General features: G+C 42.6%; 1 long non-coding RNA gene across 4 annotated transcripts; it reads left to right on the plus strand.

Moving 5' to 3' along the window:
- Positions 1-1,200: 1,200 nt before the first annotated feature.
- Positions 1,201-6,942, plus strand: LOC111248221 (uncharacterized). 4 transcript variants are annotated; one of them, XR_015324381.1, is made up of 5 exons: positions 1,201-1,541; positions 2,163-2,464; positions 5,721-5,909; positions 6,539-6,635; positions 6,806-6,942. It is a non-coding gene; the product is annotated as an uncharacterized LOC111248221 (long non-coding RNA). The 4 variants fall into 4 exon arrangements; XR_015324379.1 differs by having other exon boundaries at positions 2,173-2,464; XR_015324380.1 differs by having other exon boundaries at positions 2,173-2,464; positions 5,767-5,909.
- The last annotated feature ends 17,940 nt before the right edge of the window (positions 6,943-24,882 follow it).

Genomic DNA, 24,882 nt, shown 5'->3' on the forward strand with positions numbered 1-24,882 from the left:
GGGTCGAGCGGGATATATGTCGAGGCGGCCTTTTTGGTAGGCTTAGCCGAGCCGACTTCAGGGGTCGCCCTTAGCTATATTGTCGCTCAGCCAATGGTCCCCTTGCTCGAATACTAAGCCCACCCGTCTCACCCCAGCCACGCTGCTATCCTTTGGGACAACGTTTGTCGTCTGAGATGAGCACGGACGTTGGACTCGGTTTTCGCTTTGGCGTTGTCCTTTTTTCTTGGTCGATCCTATTGCGCTATCGCGTAGTGAGCAAGCTAGCTAGCTGGCTAACCTTGTTGTGTTGTATCCTTAGTAATGGAGCTATCACAGACAATCGTCGGAGCGGGTTGGCCCTGGGATGCCTCTGTGGGGCATTGCTAGCTGCGACAACCATATCAGCCCTAGCAGCGATGCGCCAATGAGTGGCGTGCTGACCAATCCTCGGGGAATTGCCTCCTTGGCTTTGGTGAAAAAAAAAAACCAGCAGAGAAACGACTACTGAAAGATACCAATGGTAAAAATGAACATTCTTAAGAGATCCCCTTATTTCAGCCGTGATTACTATAGCTGAAGCCCACACATCTGCAGGTAGCTGTTCGTTGCGTCGATATAACAACGAAATTCTACCTTGGATGTAGTGGTAGGAGAACAACGATTTATCTGCTACAGAAAAAATATGCCAAGCGAGAAAGGGCACTCATGAAAATCTATTATACTTATGACGAAATACCTTTACCAACCTTTAATGGAAGATCATTGTACAGCACAATCAAGCCTTTCTCGTGTAACCCAGTACGCCCGTAATCTTCCTTTTAGCTACTTATCCACGGCGGGGCGGGGGGCGGGGGGGGGTAATGTGTGTTAGTCTGAGCCAGACATCGATAACCAAATAAAGAAATTGTCGTTGGTTTCATTTTCACACTGTTTGCAAGCAAGAATTAGTTCCTATTTTTCAGGGTCCTAATTTTCGATCTTAGCAAAGCGACAATACTACTGCTTCAGGGTTCGCACATCAGGGTGAGCATCTGAGAGATTTCAAATCTGATTTTGCGGTGATTTTGGTGAAGTCGAATCTTGATTAAGACATAGCCGATTTATTGCAAATAAAAAATTCGTTGTTATGCCCCTTTCTGTGAATGGGACGTTCGCTATTAGTCAAAGAAAACCTAGAGCTCATATAGTTCTGATAATTGTTTTGAGTATTGCGAACCATTCTACTAAAGACAATGAAGCATTGTTTCATTTAGTGTTTGGCTCTATTGATCCTTCGGTCAAATCCCAGTTTTTTCGTAGACCGCTGCGTAAGCTTGTCGCCTAGATCGCTCGACCGCTTATGTAAAAGTCTGCCTCGCTTCATCCACAGACTATGACTCTGAAAGCCCTTGTCTTAGTGGCAGCTATGGAGTGGTTTATGAGGCGGCCGAAGGCAAGTCCAGGTTTAAATCAGGCCAATGGCCATAGACCAATCGTCGTAGCAACGAGGGGCTTTGTTTTGTGTGTTTAGCCTGTCGCTTCTCGCTTCGCTTTCCCGCTAGGCCAAAATGAGCTTGGGGGTTAGTATCGCATATAATGGAACATAATAGCCACAGGGCCTTCGACGCGAAAGCCAACGGGTAGATAAATAGGGAAATAGGTTGTAAATTTTCGTTTAGGATAATCCGTGACGCCTTTCGGGTTGTTCGTCCCGCCGCTACTAGAACATTGAACAGGGACGAGGTAACAAGCAGCCTCCTATCATATCACATGAAGAGGACTATACGGACATCTAAGCAGGCTCAGGCATAGGGTTATTCGATGTCGGACCTGATTAAAAGGGAGCAAGACAAATATCAGATTAAAATACGTGTGTGCAACGTAGTTCAAACTGAGTAAATCGGATGCGTTATATTTAAACGTATACTGGTGAGGTCTAAAGAGTAAATGACTCGACTAAATCTGGATGGACGTTGGCATCAGCGAATCATCTGTCAACGAGTTGGAAACGTCTCCCTGCCAAGGCTGTAACAGTTGAATAATATATAGCTATAATAGCTAAGTATAACAGATGGTTTACATAGTATTCTTAGTTTGGAGAATTACGAATACATTTGAACTATTGAAATTGCACCATTCTTTTACGGGATTACCACCAGTGGAGTCCGGCCGATGCTAAATCATCTGCAACCGCTGCGAAGTGCATTTCAGGTATTTCGAACTTTCCGTGCATAGGTTCTGGGAATGGGCGGCCAACGATGGCAGCGCGCTGTGCCGCAATGGCGTCAGAGGACTGGGCAGGGTAAATGCGACCAGGGTGATCGCAGTTGAACTGAGCAAGAAGTCAACGAACGGTGAGATAATAAGAAGAGCGATGCGGCGGTTTCGTTTCCTCCTTTAGTTTCTCAGACAGAAGCATTGGGAAAAGATGATGGGGTACTGATCTACTCTTCCGTAACGGCAATCATGGGTTGTCGTGATCGAACTGTGACGAATATTGAAGGTATTGTTCATTGACTAATCTATTCACCGCGCCGAATATATTCGATAGGGCAGCGTTAATAACATCAACAGTGATGGCAGCAGTACGGAAACGGCATCAAACGACGATCAAAACCTAAATCGTTTTAAAAAAAAATATCTCATAGCAAATGTACAAATGGGACGAGTCCTGTTCGTCAAATGGTCGATAGGTTCTCCAATTGTTTTTGCGACAATTATCTGTCGCTTCCCGTGTGATATGTGCGGTTGTTTCCCGTTTTAGGCGAAATCGGGCAACGATGATATTAGACAGAACTTCTCCAAAAAAAGACAAGCTAGAAAGGCTGGAATTGCTTTTTATGGTTGGTTTAATCCTGTCATACTACCCGTAAAGTTTTTTCCTGGTTGTTTCTGTGATGGCACTTGGCGCCACAAAATCCACCTGCTGCTTTCATTAGCATAAAAAATTCGCGCACACAATTGTGATTTTTCTTAATCGACAGAGCGGAAACCAAGATGCTGGTAAAAAGCTGCAATAACTAACGATTTTTTAAGTGAGTTTTTTTATTATATAAACATGTTCTGCCGCACATACCGTTACAAAATATATGAGATAAGTTACAACGTCAACTACAAATATCTAACACTGTCGATAATTAAAGTGCTAAATTCGATCTTCTAACGACAATTATTATTACCATTGTAATGTTGGCCTGGCAGTAGCCTAAGCTTAACGCTAGGCCTACCGCCACGGCTGTGACACTGAAGAATTTTTGCTCTCAAGGCTACATGTTACTTTGAATTATATTAAGTTCAGTGAATATATCCGGCCCTTAGACAAGCCGTTCTCATCTGTTTGGCAGTTTACAATTGGTTTACTCTGACTGATTTATTCGTGAAGCGTTCAATATTGTGCGCCTGCATCGTCCTAATCATTCGTTCTGCGTAAGCCCTGTTGAGAAACAGCCTGCAACGATGACTTTAGCCTTGATATCGGGCTACATGACACTCTCGACAGTCTTCAAGGGCTCTTCTCATTTTTGGCAGAATGAAGGACTTAGTTCAGCACTGTGCGATCATCAAGGCTTAATCAGACCTCTTCGAAGGCCCACTGTGGATTTCGCCTCCACGATTTGCCTCAGACTAGCAGATCCAGCACATTGTAAGGACTTTATTCACGTTGGCTGCATTCACAAGTGGATCTATATGCTTCGGTAAACTTCACAGAACACCCTGCAATGTCTTTCTTTGCGCAGCCTCCGTCACACACATCTTTAACCCACGAAAGAAGTACGCCGATATTTCTAAAATTGAAATTGAGTTTATCGTGGTCGATTTCGTTAATTTCGTGCCCAGTGTAGTCTCATGAGAGCTCACGTATTATATCACTAATTCACTTCACTAACTCTTTTGCTTCTTCAAGGTAAAATTCATACGCTGATACTGTCGATGTTGGCACGACAGAGGCACTTCAGTTTGAGGTGCAGTGTCAGCTAACTTATTAGGCCGCATTCAAGGGGCGTGCGCGCTAAACCTTAGGAAAATTCGATAACTTTTTGCTGATAGCCAAACTTTTTTCATCTTTAGCTTATAGGCGTATTTTTTTGGTCATTACAAGCGATTTCACAAGCGATTGTATTGCATACCACCTCTAAGGAAGGCAAGTTCTTGTTATAATAACAAGACCGCTAATGTCTCTATTTACATTTTCCTTGTACCAGTCAGAGAAATAATATAGTCACCCTGAACTTAATAGGTTCCCAACACTAATTTACAAAAGCTGCCAACTCAGTGAGTTTTGAGCGAGTTTCATAACCTTGTAAACATGTAGATAAATTTACGACGCCCAACATAAGCCTAAAGAGAGTTAAAAAAATTAACAAATAATTTTTCAATATGTTGGCAAAGTATGTATTTTTTGCTTTTATTATATTCTCGACGCATTACGGAAGTGTAACGCATTATTCAAGCGCTGTCCTATTGCTTCAGAGTTCTGTTTTTATCTATTTGTCCGGGCTGGGAAATTTTATCTTCAAAGGCTTAGATAGGTAGTTGTGACATCTTGTTTCTCTGCGCGTCTCTCTTGGGTACATTTTTAATTGATTTGTTACTCTTCCGACGTTCTTTCTTCAGCATACTTTTATTACAATGGCTCGTTCAAGTTTCAAACATGATTTTAACATAAATTTTATGTACATATACACATAAGCATACTTCCGGCATGAGCTACTGCTTCTCTCTTTTGAATGTGTCGTTTGGGGCACACGCACATCGAAACCGTAACCAACTAACACGCCCATCTATTTTTTTTTTTCGGTACTATCGGGCGAAAACGTGGTACGATAGACAAAAATACTCGCATACATTCTTTTGCTTTCCAAAGTCATTTCTCCGCCTGAATGTTCCTGCATCTAATTCGTACACGGTTCACTCGTACTCCTGCACAAGTACACCTACATCTAGATGTACTCATCTGTGCTGGTCACACAATGCAAATCGTTCCTTTCAGTTGTGGCACCGTTACCCTTGTTAGCCTTCCTCGCTCGGCAACCTCCATTGACAGTCTGTAAGAGCACCTCAAACATCTAATATGCTTTCGAATAACGGCGTCCACTAGACGATGACAACAACAAGGTCCTTGGGGATGTGGACCGGGGTCCCCTTGGTCCTTGGAGAACACGCATGCACGTTCGATAGCGCCTATTATATCAGTTCGCCAGGGGATAAATTTCATAGTTATGCGCATGGAACCGGAACGCTAAGGTGACGCTTTCTTTTGAGTTTAGAACAGCCGAAGTGCTGACACCAGCTCGGCACCGCGCCAGCATCGTCACTTTAAAAGATAGAAGAGCAGACGCGCAGGAACTGGTACTGCTACGCGTGCTGTAGAAGGCGCTTCATCCGATGAGAGCGATCCGGATGATGGTTAAGGCTTGCTTTTGTTTTTGTAGGTTGCCGAGAAGCGACAAGGAGACACACAGCAATACTTGCGCAAGTTCTTCATTACTGGGGTGTAGCAATACATCGTACAGTTGAACATCCGGTATTTGTCCAACAATCTGGCTGTGGGTAGATGGATGTGGGGCTCGTCCTAGAAGTGTTCCTGAGAACAAGAATATTCAATGAATCTTAACTAGTGGGTGCAAATTCGTGCGGCAAGACGCTTTCGATTCTTGGACGAATATGACCAATAGAACGTAAATTTGCTCTTCGACAGGGTAGCTTATTTTTACCCTGTCCTAGCCTGACAAATTCATTTTTTTTTTTTTCATTTTCAGAGCTTGATTTTCGTAAGCGTTCTCAACAGTCTGTACCCTATTACAGGTCAGCTGGTATAAATGAAAAAGATATCATGGTATAGGTGATTCTATTGGATAGTATACGGAACAAATATATCAGCTTGGTCTTCGTGAATCTACATGTAGATCGATTGCACCAAATTGTCAGAGGAAAGAACGCGTTTTCAGGTACCGGATTCGCTCTAGATGTTATAAATTAATCAAATTACGCGAATCAGTATATCATGCTCGTGTATCATAAATATTATAATGGTCTTTATGATAGCTACAAATGAACGTGCCGGAAAAGAAACAAATTACTTTTGTCAGCTTTTCTTACTGTTCTGTTCCATAGAATGTGGTCTGTTGAGTGTATAAGCTTCGCCTGGCTGTTTGTCTTCGAAGCCATGAGATCAAAATGACGCTCATGTTTTAACATAATTTTGCCGTTTCATGTCAACCACTTGGGACTCTGCGAAGTGATGATTGCTACTGGGCCGTGTGTTCCGGTGCGCGGGGGCTTGCTTCTACACGTTAGCAACTAGCTAATTTCTAACATTTCAAATTTTTGTTGGCTTATATCTGAGCCAAATCCCTAACTGGGCCCAAAAAATATCATCATGCCTTGTCATTTGATTGCCTGCTTTCAAAAGATTGTTCTATCGCTGTCCGACTTTTGACGGATAGCGGCGCAGCGAAAGTTTTCGGCTTCAGGTTAACTCGCTTTAATTCATCGTTAGCGTTCGGTGCTATGTTAAATGGTGAGAACTATCGAGTGTCTCTTAACGCTGCTGGGCATGTATCCGTACCTCTTAAAGGCAAACGTGAAGGAGAAGCTCCTGTAGCATGTTCTCATTTCTAAGCGATCGTGGATACATAGATTTCGACAAGCTCTGTTGTGCGGACGAAAGGCAGGTAAGAGAGCAGCGGCTGCTGTTGCTACTGCGGCAAATAATCAACTTAAATTTTTAACTAATTCGTTCATTTGACGATAGATCATTTTCCGAAAGAGGCCCAGAACTTGTTCACCTGCATGAACGTGCTTTCTGTCTGCCTACGTAAGTAAAAGTTCTTCTTTCTCCCAGATTCGCTGCCTCGTTCTTCTGTCAGCGACCGTGCTGAGGGCCACGAGGTGAATCAAAGGTCAATCAGGCTTGGTACGATCTTAATACTAGCGGACGCTAACGTATACGCGCATAAACCGAGCAACAAACTCTTAGCAACAAACATGAGGTGGCGTACTTTGCGTCCGTGTGCTCCTTCGTAGCTCAGCACCACTTTAGAGGTAGCGACTACAGGGGCTTGGTCAACGGGAAAGATACCGCCAGCTTTAGCAGCGGCAACAGCAGAGTCATCATCGTGCAACAGAAACAACGATGACACTGGCGCCGATGAACATGACGACGACGACTTCAAATAAACGTTAAGGCGGAACCGTATCAGCGGCATGGTAGAGCCGGCAGTGGCAATAGGGCAGAAGCTCACCTATCGTCTCGCCTTGGTATGACAACTCCTTCACGGAGCTGTCAGCAATGGCCGAAATCCGCTTTCTTGCCGTTTCTTTTCGGCAATCCGGCGACTCAGCGCAGGTCGACTCATCTACGATTTCATCGAGGCTTAACAGAATCGCCAACGAAACGGTTTTGCATTGGAACTGAGCGGCGCACCTCGGAGGTCACGACACGATGACACCGAACTGCGTCTATGGTCAGCTCACCTTCATGAAGAAGCCCCAAATATAAAACAATATGGTAGCGCAGGACAAAGCGCAGTCGCTCCTTTCACCCATGTTCGACGCGTGTTTAGTATGCACGTCACAGATAATTGCGAATCGAAACAATATCCACCCATCCATCTATCCACCCATAAATGCCCCTAGCACACCGAGTATTTCCACTACGACAAGATGACGGCTAGTGCTGCTGCTGCTGCTGCTACCAATATGGTCAATCTATCCACTAAATGCAACAGGATACCAACAGCTCTTTCCGAGCGTGTATATAGCATGGCTCGACAGGACATAAGGGATTGAGTAAGCAAATAATGACTACAGTATGAATGAAGGCAAACGAAAAAGTTGAAAGAGGAAGAAGAATATAGAGTAAAAGATGAATGAAGAATGATTTATATATATATATAAGGCTTTACATAGAATTTCCATGTTTAGGACACGATTTTTTCCGTCGAGCCTAACTGGTATATATGTTTTTATAGATTCAAAATTGTCATGAAACTAAAGAGATCCTAATTAGAAGACACATGCCAGAGAAACAGTATAAAAAAAAATTCCTGGAACAGGCAGCTTAAGGCCAACCGCCAGATATAATTCAACTATTTGCAGACACTATTTGGAGGCAAATATTGAATGTGATTATAACAATATATATAATACATAAAAAAAAAGTGACTGGGAAGTGAAGTAACTTCAACTCTTGGTAAACAAAATTTACAGATAGAATCTATAAAAAACGAATTAATTGTGATCTTGATAACACTTCTAAATAACTAATCGTTGCATAGAGTCAAGCAAAAATTGATCAGCATTTAATAGACTGATACCCATAGAGAAAATGTGCGTAGGTTTAACTCAGCACGGGTGTCCAACTGAAGTAATTTTGTGTTCCCAAATTTTATAGCCAGACGCTTGAGAAAATATATTAGAAACAGTGGTCTATATGTAATAAGCCGCTACCTAGTCGCTAGAAAATAACTGGGCAAATTTCCCAAACGTATTAGAGTAAATGGCGTATAATTATCGACTTGGGCTTTTTTTTTTTTTCTAGTTCCATAAGCTTACTGCATATAGATATTTAGCTTTTTAAAGTAGGGATAATGTTTCAATTCGCTGTTAGCACCAACTGGGCAATGCACGTTACACTGAAGGTGTTGAAGAGTGTTCCGGTCGCTCCGAGTCATATCGCTTCATCATTCCTCATGTTCGCCACTCTCAAAGCCTCGATATCGGACGTAAAAAGTGCTATGGCTGTAAATGTAGTACACTCATAGAAACACGTATGAGTTGTTTCAAGATGGCAGGCTATGACACCCGTAGCCTGTGGCCCGCACCCCCTGATGGAAACTGAATGTAGAAGTACACAGCAAGGCAAATACAGTTAAATGGCGCCTTTTACCAGTGTTTAAAAAACTCCTAGGTGGCTATTTATGAAAAGATTTGCGATCTTGTCTGAAGCGGAGAAATGTTGAGGGTCTCAGTGAGCATTGCTTGGCCAAGATGATTTCTTCTCCAAAATGAAAACCCTGGATGCTGGCCGTTGAGTCGCCAAATGGTCATCCGATGGACTTGGCCTTCTGCGTCATCCGCTTGATGTGGCCTGCGAAGGAAAGAAATGGACCTTTATCGGGCTGCTCAACGAAAAATGAAATTTTTTCAAAAACTGATCACATATCGTTGCGCTCAGATCGAGTCGGGCTGCCGACTAGTAAAGGGGAAGACATTCTAAATGTTATCCTTAAATGCCGAAAGAGCGAAGTACCGAGGGAATCGGTAAGCAATGACTATTTTCTCGATTTGTTCAATTTTTATCGTTAGCCCCATTTTGATGAATCGGAAAGAACAAAGCCTTTCATAATTCCGTCCATTGCTTCACTGTCGATCAGAGCATCAATGTTCAAGCATGTCACTGTTTTCCCCTTTGCGTCGTGCAAGTGCGCGTCCCGCCGAGCGAACGAAAAGATCAGGGAAGGGGATCGGCTTATGCGGTGATTGTGTCTCCATAATCTAGCAAGGACATCGACGCGGTGATAACAAGCCCTTCGAGTTCGGGCAAGCGCTGAAAATGCAGAGAAGCAAGCTCTTTGCGGACGATTTGAACTGCTGGCTGTTTACATCAGCTTAACTTAAGCTTTTAGATACACTAGCAGCCTCGACTAGATTCGAGGAAAACTAACCATTATTCAGCGGCAACCTGCATTGTACTGCGCCTAACCTAAATAGCTTTGGATTTGAGAATGCTATAGCAATGTGAAAGCTATTTTCGTTTATAGAACTGTACTGTTTATCGAACATGAACGGTTCCCTTGTCATTGTTATCAGGAATTCTCCATTGCTTTATCTCGGTGCAGCGTCAGTATAAGCGGAAGACCTAGAGGCCATCTTACGTCGGTCGTCTGGAAGCTAGGGATGACTGGTCTCGATAAACCGGAAAGATTGCCCTCAAGTCATTTCAGGACGTCAAACGAATAGTACTAATGTCAATAAGCAGCATATGAAAAATATTTTAGCAACGCTTTGTGTTTCTACCGTCACATTTAGTATCACCTATACGGGGGTCAGTGAACATAAAAGCATGCTGTATACATTAGTACAATTTAGAAACGTTTCACCGGCTTGTCTATTATTATTATTACTGCTACCAAATAGATTGCAATAATACCATTAGAGCACTTATTTCCTGCTCGTTTTCTGTCCTCAGCCCTGCCGTTAGATCCTGTGACAATAAGTTACTTTTGGTTAATGTCACTCAATAATTCTACATACGTGGTCCTACAGGCCGACCAGATCACGAGTTGCGCCGACCCCCAAAATCGGCGCCGTCGTGACTTATCGTAACGGCCCAACTTTTTTTTTTCGAGCTATTTTGTTAGTCATAATGAACGGCAATTACGATTCTGGTTTGTGAGTCCTTCAAAAAGCCTCCAGAAAACGGCTTCGATGACGTTGAACCGTAATGATATTATGGATCGATCAACCGTTGAGGTAGGCCGCGTCGAAGCGGAAAGCAGCGCAGTAGCAACAGCCAATATATAGCTGTTTGTTGAAAATAGCAAATTTTTCGAGAAAATCCAATACAGTACGACCCTGTCAAGAGGCGGTAGTTGGCCGGCGATCTATATTACTCCACTGCGCTGGTCAAATGTGCTATGCAAACGCACGTCTATATATATATACACGCAACCTTAAACATGCCTTCCTTACGTTCACTCTATGGCAGTATATTTGTGAGTTCAGTAAATGATTTCACAGAACTACAAGACCTTGTCACAAGATAACAATAGTTTTTGTTAGCCACAACTGTTACATATCCTCTCTTGTGACGAAAATGTTACTTGTGGCCATCTTAGCATACAAAGACGTTTTTCGTGCTGTTACGGAAGATCGCATTCGATACTCAGCTGTTTTTTTACATATAGTTATAAACGACACGGGCACCTATAGAACAAGCGCAGATTGAGCACAACTTGTTTTCATTATTTCGCTCATAATGAAAAGCTTTGTTTAGATACTCCACGAAGTGACAACAACATATATGTACCCGCAATAGCCCCAATATCTAAATCAAGGCCCATATTTCCTAAGACATATGTATTACTTGCTAATTCGACATCTTAGGTATTATCGCACCAACCCCTTTGGAGATAGCAGATTGACAAGGCCGCGTTTAAAATACGAAACAAAATTGAAGTTAAGTGTGTCGCGTTTGAGTATGAAAGGCGGGGAGATTGCGGTAGAACAGTAGGTTGAATGCTCTACTGCGAAGTACTTAACATTCGATAACCAATTTAAGAGTTAAGCTCTAGCACTTTCTCAGGAACGATAACGTTCTCCTTTCACCAACGCTCCGCTCTTAGTCAACGCTTAAAAGCTATGAAACACCGACCACTTCACAAACGACCATTTGACCATGTCAAAATCGGTTTACTCCAGCCAAACCCAACAATCAGCGACTGTCCTCGATAGCGTCACGCCACACTTGGGGATACGAGTAGTCGTCGATCTTATAAAGTGGTTACAACGTTTACGGCGGCCGCACTAAACATTATTACGTATGTAGAAGAACAATCGGTAAGATGTTCCTCCTTAAACGTTGATCACTCGTGCTACTCGTAACCATTTTCGTTAGCTTTGGCCTATCCCTGTTTTAGTCAGACGGTTGTAGCTGTCTCTTTTCTCATTACGTCAAATAGTTCTGTTCGCCTGTCGTCTGTCCACTACATTACGTATAAATGACAGAAATCATGGCCTGCATCAATATGAACGCGATCAGCGGTTGACCAATCCATCAGTTGTGGACAGAAGCTTGTATGGTCTGAGGTAATCCCTTTTCCTCTCGCCATTTGCCTTCTACCATTCAAGACCGTAGCAGTAAGAACGCATATGCAGTGTGGTTGCTTCTAAGAGAGGTAGCAAGAGAGATGACAACCGATCTAAAGTAGTCGCACTAACGATATGGAGAAGATTAGCATTTACTGAGATCCGTATATTTTTGTGGGACTTCACCAGGGTCCTGTTGACAACGATGCACAGATTCGCTGCAGGTGGTAGGCCGTCTTGCGCGTGGCAGCCTGAATCAGGTGTCTTTTCCGCACCTTAATAATTTACGTTGAATATGGTGCAGAGGTTTCCTCTGATGTGTTCATGATAACATTGCAGTCACTTCTATGTGATTTTGAAGAGTTCAATAGGTAACGCTGCCACCTCACATAGCGCGAGTATCAGACTGAAAGGTGGTAGATGAAAGAGTAGCTCTTATGGCGCCAGAGATAATGGGGTTTGGACGCGATACGTCGCCAAACAGTCTTTCTCATTAAATATACGCAGGCATGTTTGATTGATGCACTGCAGGCCTATCACGATGGGCGGGCGTCGTGGGTGGTTGGTCATAAGGAAATGAGAAGCGGCCGCTCTATAGCGGTTGTCTATTTAGCCGTCTTCACAAAAAAAATACAAAAGGTTAACACGTGTCCCTCATGTTTTATCGTGTAAACTACGTGAACGTTTTGATATGCAAATGAAAGCACATATATATACATATACATATACAATTAACGTCTATCCACCTATGTATCTTCTGACTAAGAGAATTGATGATGTACATCAATGCAAATCGTTGGACCGCTTGGTTTATTTAAAGCTGAATGAGATATATCAGGATTGAGTTTATATATGTATATCTACTAGTTACGATCAGTTAACGACATGAACTTGTAACTTAAACGATACTATGATGTTCTGTGGCCCTTCCGAGTAAAATGTTCACTTCTAATCCTAGGGCGCGTAAAGATGGCAGGTACAGACGAAACCAAATTGACAAATTTCCATGGTTTGATGGCAGAGTAGTTTACTAAAAATAGCTAGCTGATAGCAGTGCGTCAGAGTTCGATCCAACCACCGCTGTTCTGGTAGTGTCGATAATCACTAGATCGGCCGCCTTTTATTTCAATTGTCTGTTTACAACACCTTTAGCCACCTTCAGATGTAGAAACTATTTTCCCAAGCCATCTGAGCACACGAGAATTCAATAACGTCTATTATTCGTTTTCCATTGTTATTAATTAGAAATTATGATTATTAAATCTATAATAATAACATGGAGGTTTATAGTTGTCTACAGACTAAAATATATTTACACCACATGCAATATGGTGTAGACTTTGAGATTGGTTTAGATTTTATGTTTCAAGTACCAGAAGCAGTATAGCTGACATGTATCGCTATGCAGTGCCATAATAATAATTATACAATGTCTCGCTGTTCCATAACTCATGGCATAGGTAATAGTAAGTTTCAAAGATGTGTCTTCATGACATTTTCGAACTTTTACGTAACTTGTGGCAGTTAGTTTTACTTCGGCAGGCCGTTCTGAATCACAGTGCTTCATGTCACCGGTTCGCTTTGGGAACATCGGCAGAACGCAGAGAAAACGTTGAGGTGGCTTCTTCCACTGCGCGATCCACGGAATATCGTAGCGATATCGATTCGTTTCGTACACGAACGGCTCGCTCCTCCTTCTTCGCTACGGCACACTTAACAAGATTAGTTGTAATGTTTCTGCGCCGACCTCGCCAACCTATCTACTCGGTTATGTAAAACTAGAGTTGATCTTCTTTAATCGCCCGAACAATACAAATATGTACATACGCTTAAAACTTTTACTGAAGTACATTGAGTGCGTGCAATTGTTACCCACCTCCTTAGATTGTCCAGTATTAAATAAATGAATTACCCGAATATGAGACGAGGTAACATCAGTTGGTCTTGAGCAGCCTTCAGCGATTTCAACACCTTTCTGCAATCCCCACGAGAGATGTAAATAATGTCGATCCACAGCCCACCCTCAAGTAATGGCACGCACTACTTTGCGCCGAGATCAAATTTGCCTCTCGTGTGCACGCCTATGCAGCGTTGAGGCGTTAGGGGCAGGCTGGATTTTTCCCCGCTTCAGCGGCAGCTTTCGTAACGGTCAGGCAGCCAGTCATACGGCCAGCTAGCTCTCCCGCCTACACCATCAATGCAGTCGGCAACTTCAAAAAGTTGCTCTAAGCGGGATAGTCTCTGATAAGAGCTAGAGAATAACGACGAAACCTTCCTCGTCTCGACCAGAACTTACTCTGAAACGCGAGACAAGCATGCATGGACGGCATGAATCGCAGCGATACTGACAGCAATAGGAGACGTAGCATTAAGCGGCTGCGGTATCTATGTCTGTTGAGCGCAATTTTTTGCTCATTCAAAGAGAGCTGTCGGCGGTGGTAAAGTTTTTTAAGTCTTTCTATTCTTCCTTTCAAAGATGTGACGCGCAATGCGTGTTTTTCTGTACCTTCCTTCTGCTACTGCCGTAGCAGTTCCCTCCCTGTGAACGCCTATTCATCGTTCCATCAGATTTACGTAGTCACGACTTGCAGAATGCAACGGGAAAGACAAGAGGCATTAGATAAGTAAGGAACGCTTTAGCCCCGAATCCTACTTAACTAAAACGTACTCGCAACGCTGAGAAATACTTCTTCCGGAATAATGGCAAAAACGTGCAGAAATACTGCTAGAAATACTAGCGAAGAAGTTTATACCCAACAATCATTAAACGCGCTGGAAAAGTAGAGACCTTCAGCTACAGCTTTACCAGCAGTTTGGATACATTTTGACCCGAATCACGTCTACATACATATTCTAATTATAGAAGACATTTAAATATAAACTAAAAAGTAATTTGTGAATGTACAAAGGATTTATTGATAATAATATAAACCAAACACTGATTTAGCAACAGGCGTGATACACTCAGTAGCTAAGCGAGCACTCTCGACACTGGCACTATACTATCGTAACGAGTTAGATTGGAGAAAAGAATTGAAATAAACGACGTAACCGTTCGTCGATATCTCTATTCTGTAGCTTTAAATGCAAATATGAAAGCTCTATGGTATCCAAATCTATCCAAGAGCATCGTTGTATTTTACCTATAGTCTGTAACTTACCAACGCCAGTGAAATCGGCTAAAGGATAGTCGTTGCCTTTTTGGAGATGAGGATACAGGTCTAGTCCTGTCTGTGTAGATTCTGTTTATTTTCCATTTGTTTATTTACCTTTCTTAGCTTCTCTACCAACCCAATCGCACACACCAGTTACCATTCGAGCGATCACTGCCTGCATGAAGAAGCGTCAATTTCCCTCAGGGCAAGCTGTTCAGGATTCGCCGTTCTTCCCCTATTGTGAAGCTATATACTATTGCCTAGGCGAAACAGCCTGTCTCTGAGACATCTCTCACTTAAATGCGATCCAAAATTGAGAGGAAGCCTCATTAGGAGCACCTTACTTCATGTTTGTCAGCATTCTTGATTTGCGAATGGCTTTGATTTGCAGTGAAAATGGTACTTATAACGGGGGAACCTCGTTTGTTTAACACGTGGCATATGCACGCAAAGCAATATGATCATTTAAGTGTTTCTTCGTCACTCACGCTGGACGAAGACCCATTTAATGCTACTGCATAACGCCATAGTTGGTTACAAATGCAGCTTATCGAATGGCCTTCGACAGCCGGTTTTGAATTGGCTCAAAGGTATTCATACCATAACAGTACCTTCTGAATGGAGACGACATAAGCATTTCGGTTAGCTTTTGCATCTTAGCATGATTATAGGTAGAACTTTCGGCCATATCGATATCACAGTCAAAAAGATAGACTTCTCTGAGCTAACTAACATAACAAAAGGTGCATGAAAAATGTTGACTCATCTTAAACAAGGATTTGTCGAATGAATTAAGTAAGCAAATGTTTGATCGTAGCTTTTCAGGGCATTTGGGCATCTCATAAATGGAACTGCGATAAGAGCTGCACGGTAAGTTAAACTGAAGTGCATCGAATATTGTTGCCGAGGCTTTGCCTCACGTGCTCGGTCGTCTTCAACGACTGGCCAAACGATGAGCCTTCAGTTAGCTTGCGTCATGTAAAGACTGCATTTCTAGCAAACACTGTTTGCTTCGTTCACCGAGCCATTAAAATTACGAGCTGCATGCAGTATTAACTGCAGTTGAAAATGGTTGTAAGAAATATCGTTTCGAATGCTACAAATATCCATCTCTACCTGTCTATAATTGTGTTCCCCTTATTCAACACGCGTGTTTGTCCATGTGCATTACATTACGAGCTACCGCCTTGAGTCCGCAGCTCCAATCAAATATGGCGGCTCGACATGAAGCGCTAAGCTTTAAAAAACTGTAGATTAGGTAAAGCATACGCTATGTAAGATTACTGACAGTGGCTCACGCCTACTGGCGGCAGCGTTTTCTATTTATCTGTCCTTGCCTGTCGCACCATTTTTAAGGGAGAAATTATTTATGCCATTTTCGCGCTTTGGTCTCTTGCTTCTTCTCTCTCTCTCGCTACTTTTGTTCTCGTTGACGGAACAGTGAGGTTGCAACGCGTTAATAACTAACGTTGTTGGAGGGCCGCTGCCCCCTGAATCGAGTTTTCTGAAATATAAGCGCCTTGCGCTACCCATTCAATCTTAGTCAAAACTTCAACACAGCCCTCAGTCAACCCTATCTCGCCATACACTCTCAAGGGCAAATTACAATGACGGGGCCAAACAAGCCGCCTTTACAGCTACCTTATTTTGTGCAATTTATCTTAAGCAGTGGCAGAATGCGTTAACTTCCAAGTTACGCGCGCGGCCGAGTCGCCGATTAACATACGCACCCAGACGAACACACCTTTGACGTAAATAGTGAGGGCCCCATGATCTCGACTCTCTATTTGAGTGCAACAGAGAAGAATTCTTTGTAACAGCCTTTTGCCCCATCCCTGCAGAACCATGCCCCATTGATATACCACCACTAACTTACTTTTCCTTAAAGCCCAGGCGCGCGCATCTAACACACTGATAACACGATGCTCGGTTGACAGAAAGGAAGCCGGAACGTATCAACACTTAGGCTGTTCTGAATAGGAAGAGTTGTGCTTTTTTCTTGTCTACACAGTTTCAGTATACGAATATCTAGCACATTTGAGTATCGTTTGCTTTTCAATGATGTTTTACGCGAGATCCAATCAAATTATCCCGCTTCGAGTTCCGACTTGTTTGTAACTGAACTTTATTAAGCGGATACATAATATACCTACAATATATTTACTTTATGATGAAGTTCATTTTCTAACAAGGCATCAGATGATTTTGCTGAGTATAAGCAGAGTGAAGCTGTGATATTCCCGCAGGTGAAACCGGTATTGGGTGAATGCCGGAACTATAGAGAATGCTTTCTCTGTCTCAAACGCATGGCGGATATTCAACTTGAGTTTTTCAAATAAATCTAAGTTGTGAAAACTTACAACTTAAAACTGTAGGACACATTTACTGTCGATATGCTTCGTATATTTTTCAGAACAACATGAAAAATATATTTGATCGAGCGAAAAATTTCTCGCTTTTTCAACTAAAGTGAGGCCGCTATTTGAAAATGAATGAAAGAATAGCGCTAACACAATTTCGCCACACAGAAGAAAGTACAATCCATTTGTTTCGACGCTTATTATCTCTACAGTTAAAGCTTCTCTTGCCAACTTGCCTCCTTCCTCAACAGCGTATTATACAGTCCTTTGAGCTCATTCGCATGCACGCCTCGACCCACTGGGCACGTTTCGGTCTAACTCGAATATTACCACCACCCATGGGGTCGTCGTAGCTGTAGTAATAGTAGTTGTCAGGGAGCTGGGCGTCAGGACGCGGAAAGGGGGGACTCTTGTTTAACTTGACTACTGCCGCCCCGTACGTTCCCGACGACCTCGCTTCGGTCTCTAAAAGTCGAGAGAGTTAATGTAGAGGTTTCTCTCTCTCTCCCTCTCTATCCGTTTGAAAAAAAGACCATCAGTTGTTGTCGCGAATATTCTCTTCCGTCTGACGTAAACCGGAGCAGCAAGGAATTACCTTCATTTGTATCTGTGTGTCAAAAACTCGACCGGACGGAGTCACACTATCGCTAGTCTGACAGAACTGCGTTTCGATGCGTCTATACTCTACAAATAAAATGGCGTATCTCCCTTGTCCGTTTTCTTAATACTTCTTACTTGATTTGGACGTCCATAAATTTTATCCTTGGAGATGATCACATCATCAGCATCTATTTAGAAATGAGAAGGTGGATGCTCGTGCTCTTAGCTGCTCCTTACGTGCAATGAATGTTATAATTTGTGATAGGGTCTCGGCCCTATCATAGAGACCTTACTAACAGCATATGGTACATATATAGATACATCGGGATTAAACAAAACATAGGCCATCTACTTTCTAAATCGATCCTTTACATATTTTGTGTAGGGCAAAGAAAGGCCTGGTTGCTAACAAGAGTGCTAGTTCTATTAGTCTAAGTTAAGTCTGTTTGCCAGACAGATACAGTCGTACGAAGTACGCGCCCATCTGCTCGCTAAGGAGCGCGCCTTGCCGACGGATGTGGCCTGGCAGCGGTGGCCGCTCCCACGGAGGCCCACACGAAACACGTCGGAACCAAAAATGTAGGCAAGAAAACAAGACAGAGTGAGAAGGGAGTGCTTAAGTTACTACCGCCGCCTCTAGTGCTAGTCCAATATCTACAATGCTGTCAACCACCAGCGCTGCCACGGCTGCCGTCTGTAGACTTTATTTCTTTCTTTTTTTCCGTTCCTTTGCCCAGAACTCATCTTCCATCCTCTATTTCGCACTTTTATAACAACAACTGCGAAAACGGCGATTTATAGGCAACCCGAGTTGCATCGCTAAAGCCCCACTGACTTCTCTACTTTGCTGCAACCGAAGCGAAGTTTATTCACTACATAGATATACATATAATGGTAGAGATAACAGTGAGGTGCAGACGTTGACAGCCGTCCAGTAGACTACTACATTGCGGTCCCTTGCCATGGCAGACGTGGACATCTAAAGTGTCCTAACGAACGTCTATAGAGCGAACATAGAACACGAACGTTGTCTCTAAGACCAAGCGTAAGGCACTCGAAGGTGTGAGGTAGCCTCATTTCCCCGGCAGTAAAAAAAGCCAAAGCAACATTGTCTTTTTTCGATAGTGTCAAGCTTTCAGAACTGTGCCACTTCATGGTATCTCAAAATTGTCGGGTGAACCGATCACTCTTATGGTGGGATGGGTTTTTTTTAAGTTAATTTTGTTACCGTTCCATCTCGCTGTTGCATAATTATTCAGACTCTGACTGTCGGTGACCCTTGTGAGTGGTTATAAGGCCAACGGCCCAGGTCGCCACACAGCATTAGGCGTATCATTCGAACAAAATCTTATTTAAAGCCATTTAGTGGCCTTTATGCTACTGCTAAAAATATTATAGAATCACAGGCAGAGGTAGATACTTGTGTTTTTCACAACTAGTGATCAATTTTACTTCCACATTTGATGAGCTTCATCAATATAATCCTTGTCTATGACAAGCGTCGTATGTATTTCGCACAATGCGTTATGCGTTGTATATGCAAATCATTTATCTAATTTAATAACAGATAAATAGGTAAAATCATCATGCAGACTTTGTCATAATAACTAAAAGCTTTCCTGGAACTATATATATTCATCCTTTAGAAAGAGTACGAACACATTAAAATTTAATGCCGCTTATTTCGTTAAATTGGATAAGTCGATCTGAAACGAATGGCTGGTGGCGCCATCTGTGAACAAGATTCGGCAACTCTGTTTGTGGGACAGCTAGTTACGCAAGTGCTAACGCGCTGCCACGAAGTGACCTAGGCGATGGAACTAATTGATAATAGGAAAATTTATTAGCCCATATTAAACCTAAAAAAAGCACAACTATAAAACAATAGGCAAACCCGTTACTCTTGTTGTGATATCCACTTAAATCAGCATATTAGATTTCAGTAACTGAGAGAGAATAGTTTTATTTCATGATAAATGTTGCAAAGAACCACGGTAAAGATAGCATTTGGTGTATGTTAGTTGCTTGTTTGATTTTTCGTATTATTGAAGCATTTATGAGAGAGTCGCCGTCTCGTAAAGCGAGTCACATTGAGCCCGCAAGTTCGTGAAAAACAGTGTATGTATAGGCCCTCGTTTGACATCTTTTCCTTCCGCCTTCAGAGTTTCTTTTCTGCCCCGCCTGAACGAAGACAAGGTGACATTGACTCGATGAAATGTTCAACGATTGCCTCGTCAAGCACTAGATTCATTATCTGAGAAGCGACGTTCCGGCGTCACGACAAACTCATTCAGTAGCATACGTGGAGTCGAGAACAATCCGCATCTATGAGCGTGATTGTCCCAAGGCGAATGAATGGCAGATCCACAAAATAAGGACGACGAAACCGTTTCTCATTGTGACCGTCATGGACCACCGAGAACGGAGCACGAAGTTCCACTTATCGGTTAACTGTCTATAAGAGCTCTGATGTCTAGTGTACACCAACATAATAGCAATTATCTTTGGTTAGACCTTTGGTTGAGATCGGTTTTGCGTTCTCGCTTTTCTGTACGAGCTTTCTAGGGCTAAAACACTATACACCCATTACACTGTCCATTACCACTGAGGCTAGGGCATGTTATTCCTACACGTATTTACTTTTTTTTTTGCAAAAATCAATGAAAATCTGACGCAGAATTTTGAGAAATAGACGAATTGACTGTTAACGCGCTCATATATTCGCGCCGGAGCTGTCGGTTGCCCCTAATGACAGTACATTGTGCGGTGCGCAACTTGTTGAGGAGATTTATACGATAGCTATATCTATAGCTAATAAAAATGTTAATATCACAGAGGTATGTATGTTTCAAAGCATACAATGATTGAACAATCTTTTCTGTCTCCATTTCTGGTCTCCTATGGAAAAAAAATATCAAAAACAATTACTGAAGGTAATGCTCCCAATTAAAAATTGTCGAAAAATGTCTCATATCGTTAATGTCGCAGATTATTAAACCTACAACAGTAACGCACCCGTTGTGGGCCCGAATAAGTTATTGATTGGCGTAAAAGAAGTACGCGGTAGCATCCTAACTATGTTCCTGTGTACAACTATATGTAATAGTAACAGTTGGAATACATATAAAATAAAATAAAATTTACATTTAAGAATTACACGAAAAGAGTTATTGTTGACATTAGAATTATAATAATAGAGTGACAAATAAAATTGTCGCTCGAGGTCTTACGAAGTGCTACGATTAAGTGGAATCGGTGATGTAATGAAGCTCGCAGTACAGATGAAGTGCATTCTAATTTTGTAAACGATAGCAAAAAATTGAAAAACACGCTTGATAACAAATGCAGGTTCTTCTTTCCATTTATTTATTTATCAAGTATATGTATCATGTAGTGCGCACAACGAGTAAGGCAATCTCTTAGAGCAAAACTGTCATTGGCCGTTTTAACTTAGAGCTTTTCGGGCGTGGACACCGCTAGGTTTGAGCATATTAAGCGGGTTAAAGAAAGGCTATCTTCACCGAGCGAGCTATATCATCGGTTAAATCCACATTAGATGTGTGTTAACAGCGTCTACATGTATGAACTCCGTATCCTTTGCTTTATGTACATCTGGGTCAGTCCTCACGTACCAGAAAATTAAATGGTGCAATCCTTGAACAATCCTCCTTAGGAAACAATTTCCAGTGATTGTCCCAATAGACTAAAATAGAGAATAGCTAGTTTATTGTGTATCGGCGAATTCTACAAATCTTATCCGTTACCTCATTACCGATACAATGTGGGTTTACGATGGCTAGCGCGACTCAATTATAGCTGGCAGAAAACCAGCATAGGAACTGAGACTGCCAGAGTACGAGTGTTTGTTTGCACGACCGATTAAGTCTGCTAATCGGCAGCTCGTCCGAGCACGAATCCGTACGCCCGAGTCAACTGGGCCGGTTTCCACGTTCGCTTTGTGCCAATGAAACGAGTCATGTTCGATGCCCAATTTCTTCGTACTAGTTGCAATGACGATAGTCCGCGCCAGTGGTACGCGAGTCTTTCCAGTTAAACACAGTGTAACTCGGAGGACGACCCCCTGACGCTAGTTTCTTGCCTTCGATACCACCTATTATTCTCTGTGTTTCTTGTTTTTACCACTATCATGAACGTTTGTGTTTTCTTGCCGGTCGTCGCTATACTGCTGACACGCTCTACTCAACAAATCGAACATAGCCATTAAGCCAACGGCGGGGAAAAACGCCGCGATATATTTATGGAAAATCACATTTTCGAATTTGGATCCGATCGGCACTCAGCCTGAACCGGCCGCTTGCTCCCTGGTCTTTACGTTTGTCTCTATAGCTGATTGTCTTTCCTTTTGTAATGGAAAGTCAGCGCAGACTACAGCGGAAGATGAGTCGCTAATACTCGTTATATAGATAGCGAGATATTGACAAACGCTCAGATCGGAAGGAACAACGTTAGGATACGGCTATTGTCATGCTTACATGATGTTGTTTCTGTGGGCTGTCATCATCAAGGCTTCCGTAGGCGACTTCTCTCGTTTCTCTTTGTATTCGATTGCTACCGCGATCCATTATAGATGCTATTGTGAAATGATTATAACCGTTCCGACAGTTCCGTTTGGACGCGGTCCCATCGAATGTCCTCTCTGTGACTGGACACTCGAATTGTGGCGTGATAGCCCGATTGCTTTTGAATTTGTATCTGAGTAGCGTAATATATATATATATATATGTATGTATAAATATTCTGTTCGATCCGCATGGTTTCAATGAAGAAATTCGACTAGAGCCTTGTTAAATCATCAAGAACGCTATTGTATTTAGTCTGCTAAGTACTCATCTATGTCCCAGTCACTAGGTCCTCTGACCAAAATAATAAATTATCTTGATCACTGTTAGTAACATTTTTTTGAGAGGTACGCCTCTTGGCTCATGCTATGGATCAATATTCATGTATCGACATATGCTTGTATCAGAATTTCGAAAACAAAACGCTTGATCGTAATCATTTAGTCTTTATTCGACACTAGCTATTGAATCAACCGTTCAACCCAACGCCAAATCCGTTATAGGCACTGACAGATCCGCGACAACTGGCAAGGACGTGGGCAAGCTAAAAAAAAACTCAGATGTACGTTAAGCTTCCGATGGTGTTACATCAGAGACTAGCGCCACAATCGGAAACAAAGCTTAACTTATCCATAGATAACGCTACGCTACGCTCCGCTTGCAACGAAAAGTTGCCGAAAGTACACTTCCCTCAATTAACAATCATGACTAATGCTCATGTCGTAGATTAATAGTAGTTCTCGACAGCGGTGGCCGCGATCGATAGAGGGCTCGGAAACGTTGTCAAGACACGCATAACTTATGCTTGCTTACGGTCGAGCGAAATGGTCAAGGACAAAGCTGCTATTTAAATGCAAGGTTTTCTTGATTAGATTTTATTGTCTGTATGCGGGAATGTAGGTGCTCAAAAAAGTGCCCATATTGCCCAAACCGTTGCACGGGCTTCGCTTGAACATCGCTCGAATCTAAACAGATGCGTTTACTTTTTATGCCCGATGCGGCCGTCAAGCGTCGAGTCCTACGGCTGGCTACCAGCAGGAAGAAGGATTGTTTCAATTCATTTTCCAACTACCAACGGATTCTGTGCGCTGAATATCCGACTCCCATATTTCGTGGAGCCTTTCATCATCTAGGAGGATGTTTATGCGCCATGAACCTCTTTAGTACGAAATATAAGCATTTCACTGTACTGGACTAATTCAACGATAATTTGGGCCAGTCTTAAGCTCTTAGGGTAATTTTTGCCATTTCCACAGGAAGCCAACAACGAGTCATGATAGAGAAAGAAGACCGCTCCGACATGACTCCCGAGCCTTAGAACGAGCACAACTAGAATGTCTCATCAATAATTCGATAGGCGAGTAGCGTTGCGTTGCGTTTTGCCGTCTCTCACGAACTCCAGTCAGATTCCCAGATCGGATAACGAATTTGTGATTTCAACAGAAACAGCAAAGGAGATCGACGCTGATATCCGTTGGTGGAACATTCCGCTCACTCGCGGCGTTGAAGTCCCTTCGGATGTTGTTGCTGTTCCGGCCGTTTAGGCAGCACATTTTGCAAAGCAACAAGTAAAAAGGCAATTTTCGGGGGAGTTCCATCAGCACGACCACCGTCCTCACCATCGTCATGAAACAAAATAGCCCCAACACAGTAATATAGAGTTTCAGTTGTACCCTACCAAAAATATGAAGCGCGTTCGAGCGGATAAGGCAGAATAGGGGAATGGCGCCAGGTAGATGCGCGAGTATATATATGGGCGAAGCATGGAGCAGCAATTGCCTAATGACTGTAGTAAGCGGATCGGCTTTTACGAAAAAAAAAAAAAAAAAAACAGCAGTCTTTAAGCTGATTTTAAATATATGAGCTACCTACCATGGGTCTGACAGTATTTGATAAAAGTCGACTAATTTCGTCTGCTTTTTGTTACGTGCCAACGTGGTAACAACCAACGTTGATTAATGAGAAGCAAATTTTCCGGGAACGTCCCCAGTGTTCGCATTAAAATTCAGACAACACTTCATTCACCGATCCGGTAGCTGATTGGCTTCCTATCTGCGGTTATTCGCGTATAATCTTTACTGTTCACTTCTTCAACTGTATACGTTGTGTACATTCCGTTTCGAGTCTCATGGGAACTACAGCCGATCTCACATGATAAGATTGAGAAATCGTCAAGGAACATCAGCGCAAAAAATGTAATTGAAGATGACGAAATCCGCTCGCCTCGCCAAGGCGAGAGCTCTTGCTTCTGCATAAGACCGATACAGCGTCACTGCTTAGCGATGCTACAATTCAGTGGGAAAATTAAGAAACTACTGCGCGTTTCCGAAGTGATCCGTATCGTGCATGTTGGCGATTGCACGATTTTGCTTATTCAAAGAGCTTCCTTGTTGCGCGTGCCTGGCATTCGTGAAA

Source organism: Varroa destructor, unplaced genomic scaffold (genome assembly GCF_002443255.2).
Source record: "Varroa destructor unplaced genomic scaffold, Vdes_3.0 BEIS01000003.1, whole genome shotgun sequence".
NCBI lineage: Eukaryota > Metazoa > Arthropoda > Arachnida > Mesostigmata > Varroidae > Varroa > Varroa destructor.